The sequence below is a fragment of the Argentina anserina genome, chromosome 6 (assembly GCF_933775445.1).
Source record: "Argentina anserina chromosome 6, drPotAnse1.1, whole genome shotgun sequence".
Taxonomy (NCBI): domain Eukaryota; kingdom Viridiplantae; phylum Streptophyta; class Magnoliopsida; order Rosales; family Rosaceae; genus Argentina; species Argentina anserina.
The window spans coordinates 30,037,024-30,046,183 of record NC_065877.1 but is presented as its reverse complement, the minus strand read 5'-3'; the positions used below and the strand labels follow the sequence as shown (position 1 = coordinate 30,046,183).

At 35.4% G+C, this 9,160-nt stretch overlaps 1 pseudogene; it reads right to left on the bottom strand.

The window, feature by feature from the left end:
* Positions 1–1,672: 1,672 nt before the first annotated feature.
* Positions 1,673–5,061, bottom strand: LOC126799802 (ABC transporter G family member 1-like; annotated as a pseudogene).
* Between the last annotated feature and the right edge of the window lie 4,099 nt (positions 5,062–9,160).

Genomic DNA, 9,160 nt, shown 5'->3' with positions numbered 1-9,160 from the left:
CAAGTCCCTCCAAATAATTAATTAAATATATGTCATTGTATTTTTGGTTTTGAAATTTGTTAATATCAAGCTCATTTAAGATCAAATTTCAACAAATGCAAATTTTTATGTATATTTTTCCATTTACTTCTAATCTTCCTTGATTTATTCAACTTGTAATTAATCTATTTTATTTTCATTGGACATTAATTTTGATTAATCTATTTTATCTTCTTTGATCAATTCAACAAATTTATCTTTGCAATCGACTAAATTTATGCTAATTATAAATGGATTGCTATTTTCACATCAACAAGGTATACATCTAATACATTATAGTTAAATATTTTATGAATTGCTACAAATTTCTATCATTTCAGTCGTTAAGGAAAAAAATTCAAATCCCCCCGAATTGTTAATCCTGGATCCGCCACTGGGCACACACCATAACTTTTAGTGGAACTCATCGTATATAGTTTCAATTGGTGTAGAGGACACACTCTGGACTGGAACTCCGGGCAACTACACCAACTCAAATGCTCCACAGGCGCTAGCAGAGGTTAGGAAGCTCGTTGATGATGGTAAATATCCTGAAGCTATTGATAGAGTAGACAATATGCCATCTTCTAGAGATCTTGTTTTGGAATGCCATTAGGTTTTGTATGGTAACTCTAATTGGAATCTTGTAATTCACAGCTTATGGTTACCAAGATTCCGATCATGTCACAATAGTGGAAGCTTATTGTTGCCAATATGCTACTTCAAAGTTCAAATTTGATGGCTTCTGTGTATCTTATGAGGAAACTTTGGTTCTGGAATAATATTATGGTTTATACTTTTTATGAAGGTATACCAACTACTCGGTGACATCAACCTAGAATTTGATGATTCACATCACAAGTATGCTGAAGAAACTTACAGCAGAGAGCTAGACCTAGACACTGCAACAGCAAGGATAAAATACTCTGTGGGAGAGGTAGAATATACTTGGGAGCATTTTGCTTCGAACCCTGACAAAGATTTCTGCGAGCAAATCAGGGTCCCTGTCATTTACAGTTTCTTTTTTTTCTATAGAAATATGAGCCACCAACCTAGTAGCAGTAGCACTGGTTCTGCATCCGCTGCAAGTATTAATGCCGAATAAGGTGATGTGGATGATAAAGCTCCTTTGTGGATTTATGCAAATAAGATTGAAAAGATGCATGGGGGAGGATCTTGGAGGTTACAGTGTAAGTTTTGCGAAAAATCATTTGTTGGATCTCACAATAGAGTGGCTACACATCTTTAATTATATATTATTTTATTTCGCGCTTCCGAAACGTCTCTGCTTCCAAGAAATTTAAAAAAAAAACGCTTCCGCGCTTCTATGTCCCCATTTCAGATTCCATGCAGCCTAGGAGAAAACTAAGAGTGAGAGAAGACGATGCCCCATTCTACTCGAGCGGGGGAGAGAGACTCACGTGTGCGTAGAAACTAATATTAATTCGTATACAGTACCTATTACACTATAAGAAGTGTTGTTGTTTTCGTATTAGTACTACTATTTATCATCAATGGGACACTTAAATTCAAAATGGAGACACTTACCATTATTTGTCTCTATTTGTTATTTAATAGGGACAAATGCATATATTAATTCGAATTTTTAGTACTATAATATGCAATTTTATTTTATTAATTCGAATTCGCAACAGAAACTGAACAAAACGATGAAAAAGTTTTTTTTTTTTTGGCATACTGCGTAGTTATAAGATTGGTATTACATTTAATTTCCACATCTAATGGCTTTCTTCATGCAGCGGAGTAGATGAGGGATTCACCAGTACTTGAGTACTCCTCTTCGGAGCCACCGACAGAAGAGCTGAGGTAATAGTCTTCATGTTCTCGGTGATCTTGATGATAACGAAGAACAAAACTCGATACAGAACCACCATTCCTAGCAAGATAGCAAGATCAACCCATTTAGAGTAACCCACTTCCACCTGCCATATATCTCTCAGAATCTGTACACCACTGAGCCATTTAGGATTCATTCCGAGCTGACTGTCGTTCGGAAATGATGTTCCTTCAAATTCATTCTTGAACATTCCCTGGAATGCGTACTTGTGGAAAGCAATGTGATATAACGGGTACTTGAACACAACTTCAGGAAGATCATTTGGTAGCCGGAAGAAACCACCGCATAAAATCATTACCCCTTGGATTCCGGCACCGGCAATAATGCCCATTAGGAAGTTCGGGACGATGCTTGCAACTATCATCATTAGGCTCTCAACCAGCAATATGCAAACAAATAGTGAAGAGGCAAAGTAGAGGAAATGTTCAAATCCACTGTGAAGTCCAGCAAGGTAATATGCTGTTGCTCCAGGAATGAGTGAAATCAACATCAAGAAAGGGACCGAGGAAAATGTGTTGCCAAAAACAAATGCAGAAACACCATAGTGCCCATTTAGTCTCTCGCGTTCAAATACCTAGTATATAATATATGCACAAGAGTACATATGAGTCAAACCTACTGTTAAATTAACTATCAAGTGTTGATATACAAACAACTTAATTATTATATATCAAGGTTTCTACACGGAGTCAATACTCCATTTGATTATGTTGATTCGCATCACGTACATTTGAATAGCGCTAAATGTTGAAATGAATATACCTTCATGTCTTCCACAAAGGAAGGAAACCCGCCAATGGCCATGAATGTTAAAAATGAATCTACAAACATTAGCATCGAACCTCTTGCCTGAAAAAAAAAAAGAGAATTGTATTATATATATTCCACCATGAAAAAAATCACATTTTTTCGACTGAAGATGCATGATGCAAATTACTATTGTAGTGTGGTTTTGATACTCAAAAAACTCGATCTGTACGTAAGTAGTTTATAATTAATGGTACGCATATTCCAAATAAGTAAAAATATGAGGTACCAAATTACTTCAATAATAGATATCTCTGATCGATCTCTTACCCTGATCGATCCATAAGTATGTCCAACATCATGATAGACAAGGCCTAAGCCTACAGCTATGCCGATGTAGATAGCAAGGCGCAACCAGTAGTAGCCTAGATCTCGGTACATGTTGATGAAGGATCTTCTTGTAAGCACAAAACATTGTGCAAGAAATCCAGCTTGATCCTCCTTTCTAATGCTTCAGTGTCCTATAGTCATTTCATGTAAATCAAATAATTACTAGCTGCAATTTCAATTGGACGGCATGGTGAATTTGATTGCATTACGTACTCAGCTCATACCTTTTTATGTAGTTCAGCTATATGTCTATGAAGTTGGTGATAATTTTCAGATGATCTGTAAGATTTTATTAGAGTATCAATTGCTTCCTCACAGGAAGTGGTTCTAGCTATGCCTTGCTCAACGTCCTGCATGAAAAACTCAGTTCAGTATATATAGTACGAGCTAACATAAGAAGGTATATACGAATAAACAAAGTACGAGCATGCTTACCAGCTCAAAATCTTTGTTTATGGTCTTGAGGAAGTGATCTGATGGATTTTGGAGTGTTGGACATGGGAAACCGCTTGAAGCAAAAAACTGTATTCCATTCATGATAACGAGCATAGAAATAGCAAATTTAGTTACTAACTACTAAATTCCGAAACTATATCATTAATTCTGAAATTTGGAAAGCTTTGAGAAACATACCTCATTGGCTGCAGAAACAGGACCGAAATACACAGTTCTACCCGAAGACAGAAGGCAAAGATTGTGAAAGAGGTGAAAGACATCAGAGCTAGGCTGATGGATGGAAGCAACAATAGTCCTTGGAGAGGATTTATTACAACCAAGGTTTGCAATTCGGCTCATGACATAGTAAGACGCCGCGCTATCAAGCCCGCTTGTGGGTTCATCCAAGAAGAGAAGCTTTGGTCGTGTAAGAAGCTCAATGCAAATGCTGACTCTTCTCTTTTGGCCGCCGCTGAGGCCTTTGGCTCCCCAACCTCCAATCCTCGTGTTCATGGCGTCTTGCAAACCCATCTCTCGAATTGTTGCGTGTGCTCTCTCTTTCTTTTCCAACTTGGACATGGAATCTGGTAATTGCAGCTGAGCTGAGTAGTATATGGCTTCTTCGACTGTTAGTGTTGAGATTAGAGCATCATCTTGTGTCACATATGCCTGTTTATTTGATTTCTTCATTATTAGCTCGAATATGTAGGATGTAAAATGAAAAGCACATGAACAAATTAATATAAGGGCTCATTATGTTTTGTTCGTACAGAAGTTCCATATGCTAATACTTGTTTATGTCCATTGATTAGGATCTCCCCTGTTTGCCTTGTGTTTGAACTGAGTCTCCCTGCAGTATGAGCATGCACATATTTAATTTTAGCAGAAAATAAATTGCACACAAGTGATATAGTTAGATAGCTAGAGATTTTAATCATTTTTATCCAAATTTCAATTTTGGTTGATATGAATATGAAAGTAATAATTGATCGAGCTCGATCATAAATTAATATTGGTTTTGAGAAATTCATTATGTACAACGTTTTAACGAATGTCGGTGGAAATTATTGAAATCTCTTACTTCATCATGATTATTCCTTTATTTTGTTTGGTGACATAGTATAAGTTTCTTTTGTGGAAATGACTCAAATGAGATGTCCTGATACATACAGATGCTCCTTCTATGTAACTGTAGTGTACGTAGAAGAACTTATTTACTAATTTAAGATTACATAGTCAAATTGATAGTTATGGAATATATGATTGACCAGATTACCTGCCAAAGCATCAAGAAGAGTAGACTTGCCACAACCAGAAGGACCCATTATAGCCAACGGCTGCCCTGGTTTTGCATAACCCGTTAGCCCTTGGAGGATTGATCTGCAGGTTCTTCCCTGTACTGTCACCCACAAATCTTGCCATGTCAAGGAAACACCCCCATCACCTACCATTACCGGAACTACATGGTTCCGGTTTCGATCCCGGAAGGAGTCTCCTCTAGCAGCGATTTGAATCTCAAGAACTGGTACAGGATTACTGGGAGGGTAACCATACTCATGTTCGTGAGTAGCATCAATGTGTCGGACACTAGAGTGAAATCTACCTGAAGCCATATACAGAAGGAAACCTAGGTATAGCTGTGGGAGGAAATATTGTTTGCCTCTAATTGTGTTTGGCATTGTTGTCTCAGAGAGTGCGGTATTTAAAGAATTGGATACGTTAGAAAATGTGGTTCAGGTGTTTCACAACTTTTGGGAGTTAAACGATTTAGTCGTGCAAGCTAGTAGGGCAAGTTCCGTGTAGTGACTTCTCTGGTGGAGATCGATTTAAGAAATTGTTATATGGGAGTAATGGGACCTATAAATTAGGAAAAATTATCAAAATACACCTTAAATTTAGTTAAAATTGTCTGTAATTTGCATCTCAAACTTGCATTGAAGTCAATTTATTTTCTAAACTAAGTAAAAATTGCCGATATGCACTACATCCGTTAAATTTAACTATTTATATTCAATTTTGTGTCACATATCATGCACATGAGGATATTGTTATCATTTTCTATTTATATTTTCTTGAAAACAAAGAAAAATATTATTTAAAAAAAAGATTATTTTTTTAATAAAATTATTTATTTACATATTCTTTCTACATACTCAACCCTATTTCGAATTATCTATTCAACATACACACCCATTCAAATATAGTGTGTTGTGTATATATATTTTTTTATATGTAAACATTTATTTTTAATTTTTATGTATTTATTTATATTTTTTAAATATCTTTTAACATACCATATCACGTAAAATAATAAATATATAAATCAATAACATGTTTTGAAAAAAATAAAAAAACAGAGTAGCAAGTGTTCATTTTAAGTAATTTTATTAATTTATTTCATTATTAAATATGCATAAATATATAATAACAATATTATCTCTCAAATGCATGACATGTGACTTAAAATTGGATGGAAAACATTAAATTTAACGGATGAGGTGCAAAATGGCAATTTTTAACAAGTTAGAAGGTAAATTGAATCAAATACAAGTTCGGGTTACAAACTGAAACTGACGATTATGACAAATTTTAGGGTGTAAATTGACATTTTTGCCTATAAATTATTAATACCATTTCAAAAATCTTATATTTCAGGTTATACGTCTCAATTCTCAACCATGTATTAAGATATTTCAAACTTTTGTCAGTCATTATTTGATTTTGGCTAAATATTTCAATCTGTGTCGAAATCACAAAAACTAGAATAAGCACCTGCATCATATATATGATCAGTAATTCAGGATAGGGTCCATGCTTTAAAAAAAAAAAGGTTATCAGCTTCTCTCATGCCGTATTCATTAATAAAACTATATAACACAAGGGGGGACATTGAGCCTAACCTCATAATGTGAGAGCATCTTGAAATAATATCATATGTCACTACATAACTTGTGCATTCCCACAAGCACCTTTTAGCAAGGTGTGCACCATTAGCACAACTATTTGCTTTATAAATCCGGCGACATAATAGAAAGACAATGTTCATGTAAAACCATAAATAACCATGTCTATTAGCTTTCCTACTATGTTGCCACTAGAAAATCCCAATGACACTAAGTTTCATCTTGCTACTAGGAGGATGCGACAATTTAACAAAGTAATGAACTCGCTGCCTACCTAGAACAAACCGTGCACAACGAGTGCAAATATTAGGACAAAACCCACTTCCTTTTATTGAAAACAAAAACGTAAAACCTACTAACATAAAATAACAAAACAGTAAAAGCATAAAATACCTTAACATGGCTATTTTTATTTACCTAGGCCTGACCCAAAAGAATGGGTCTAGTCTAGATCGAGGCCTCACCCCCAAGTTTTTGAAGACCGTTGGCTACCAAGAAAATTCGGCCAGTCCCAACCACTGCTACCCCCATCTGATCGCCTCCGGTGCCATCCCTTTGATCTTGATCGACTGCTGCCAACACTCCCTCATAGCGTTGTGCAAGACTACCCAGAAAGATCCAGTCCCCCCTCAGATTGGATCAGGGGAAACCAATCCAGAACCAAACCATAATCTTCGAGTGATCCTACACAACCATGAGATCGTTAACCATAGGCGGATGTTGACTACGCCACACTATTCCCAATTGCCAACCGATCTGGTGAAAGGCAAGCAGATCCCCAAGCGCTGCCAACATCATCTTCTTCCTCAACGCGAGAACCCCTAAACAATACCTGACATCGAAGGGATCAAGGCGAGAACTCATCAGCCATAATAGAGGTAATCGAGGCATGTCCAATGACAGCGGAAAGGCTTGCCGCCAGACAAGAACGTTGAGGCACTTCTCAACTCCGAGCGCGTGAAGGCGCATTCTGTTTTTTTTTTAATTAAACAATTTCTTCTTATGTGTTGTGGTTTTATGTTGATTTCTATGTGATTTTAAAAATCCATTTCTAATGGATATGGTCTATGCATATAAATGCTTTAGGTATATGTCGAATCCAAGGACTAAAATATCAAAACTTTCCCCGATATTTCCGTGAAATTTTTATTTTTCGGCATATGGATATATTTTACATACCAAGCATTTTTCGGTGGAAATTTCTAAAATTTCTCGATATATCTCGAAACTTTCTAAATTTTCCGATATTTTCATAATATCGCCACGTGTTAGGCCCTAAGATTCTCTAACAGTTCAACTTCAAATAAAATAAAAATCTGTAGGTTAGGGGAATCAAACCTCTGATCCGTCCATGACCTCTATGACCCATATGGTTGACATATAAGTCAATACATGCAAAACTACAAAGGGGATGTATCATTTAATGACTATTCTTCACAATATACTTAGGGCTCTACTCAAGGAGATAATGCAAATAGTGAAAATTTTGTACCTCATAGATCCTCTATGTGGTTATAAAACACTCATGTAATTTCATGTTTAATTGATCATATATATATATATATATATATATATAAGGCTTGATGACCTAGCCTCCATTTAGATTCACAACCATTGAAAATATATATATATATATATATATATAAAGTAGATTTTTAATAATTATGGACGATTGTTTCAACTCAAATTACTATAACTCAACATAGACTAATAGTTATATAATAATTTCTTATGAAATATAGTAGATCATTAATCAAATAAACATCTCTCAAAATTTCATTCAAAATTTCCATGTTTTTATATAAATTTTCATCAATTTACTCAATTATTTTTTGAAATCAATATTTCCCTGAAATTTCTGTCGAAATTTCCTATTTTTAGACCATCAATATTTTCGTTCTCTCCAAAATTTTAGTCCTTGGTCGAATCCAAAGGTTTTGTTAAGCACTTAAGCATATATTTAAGTTGTTACTTGTTACACTGTCATTCTCCGGTCCCAACGGTCGATGGGTTTTACCCTACCGCGCGCCGGTCCGAACGCGAGACTTGATGTTATAGTGCAGAATGTAATTAAAAATAAAAACAACTTCTTTCTAAGATATTCACTCTAAGCCCGTTCAATCCCTTCCCGACTCGACAAATCTATACTTATTTGCAAAAAAAGTGTATACATGGGTGGTTGAGTAAAACCACGCGCTCAATGAGTGGGTAATGTAAGATGCCGGTAAACCCATATCATTTTACTCACGCTATAAGAAAAATAGTATATCATATACGCACAGTTCACAATAATGTGTCACATCGCACAATCCCTTCTTATTGGTTATCCTTCAATTTAGTGATCTCCACAATCATCTAATGACCTCTTTCCATATACCACCATGTGCCACATCCTTACTTTGGTATAATCCAATTAAGAAGTTCATATGTTCCAAGACTAATCAAACAATAACTCCTAACACCATAATATGTATAATCCAACACAGTTCACAATCAACATGCTTCACTTGAAAATAGATAGATATTTCATAAACATATCAAAATCATGTTTTTCGACCAATTTCAAAGCATAAAAGAACATTTGAAACACATTACAGAAACCACTCACTTTTGAAGGTAGAAATCGTCACATGGATAGTAAATCAAGACACCTAAACGAGCCTTTTAGAAATCACCGTTGGATCTATCCCAAACCTCTAGGATGGAAAGAGTACGTCGATACGTATTTGTAGCCACTCGTGGATTGCAAATCAGAGTTATGAATAAAAAATTATGATCCGTGAAAATTTCGTCATAAAACTAACAAACT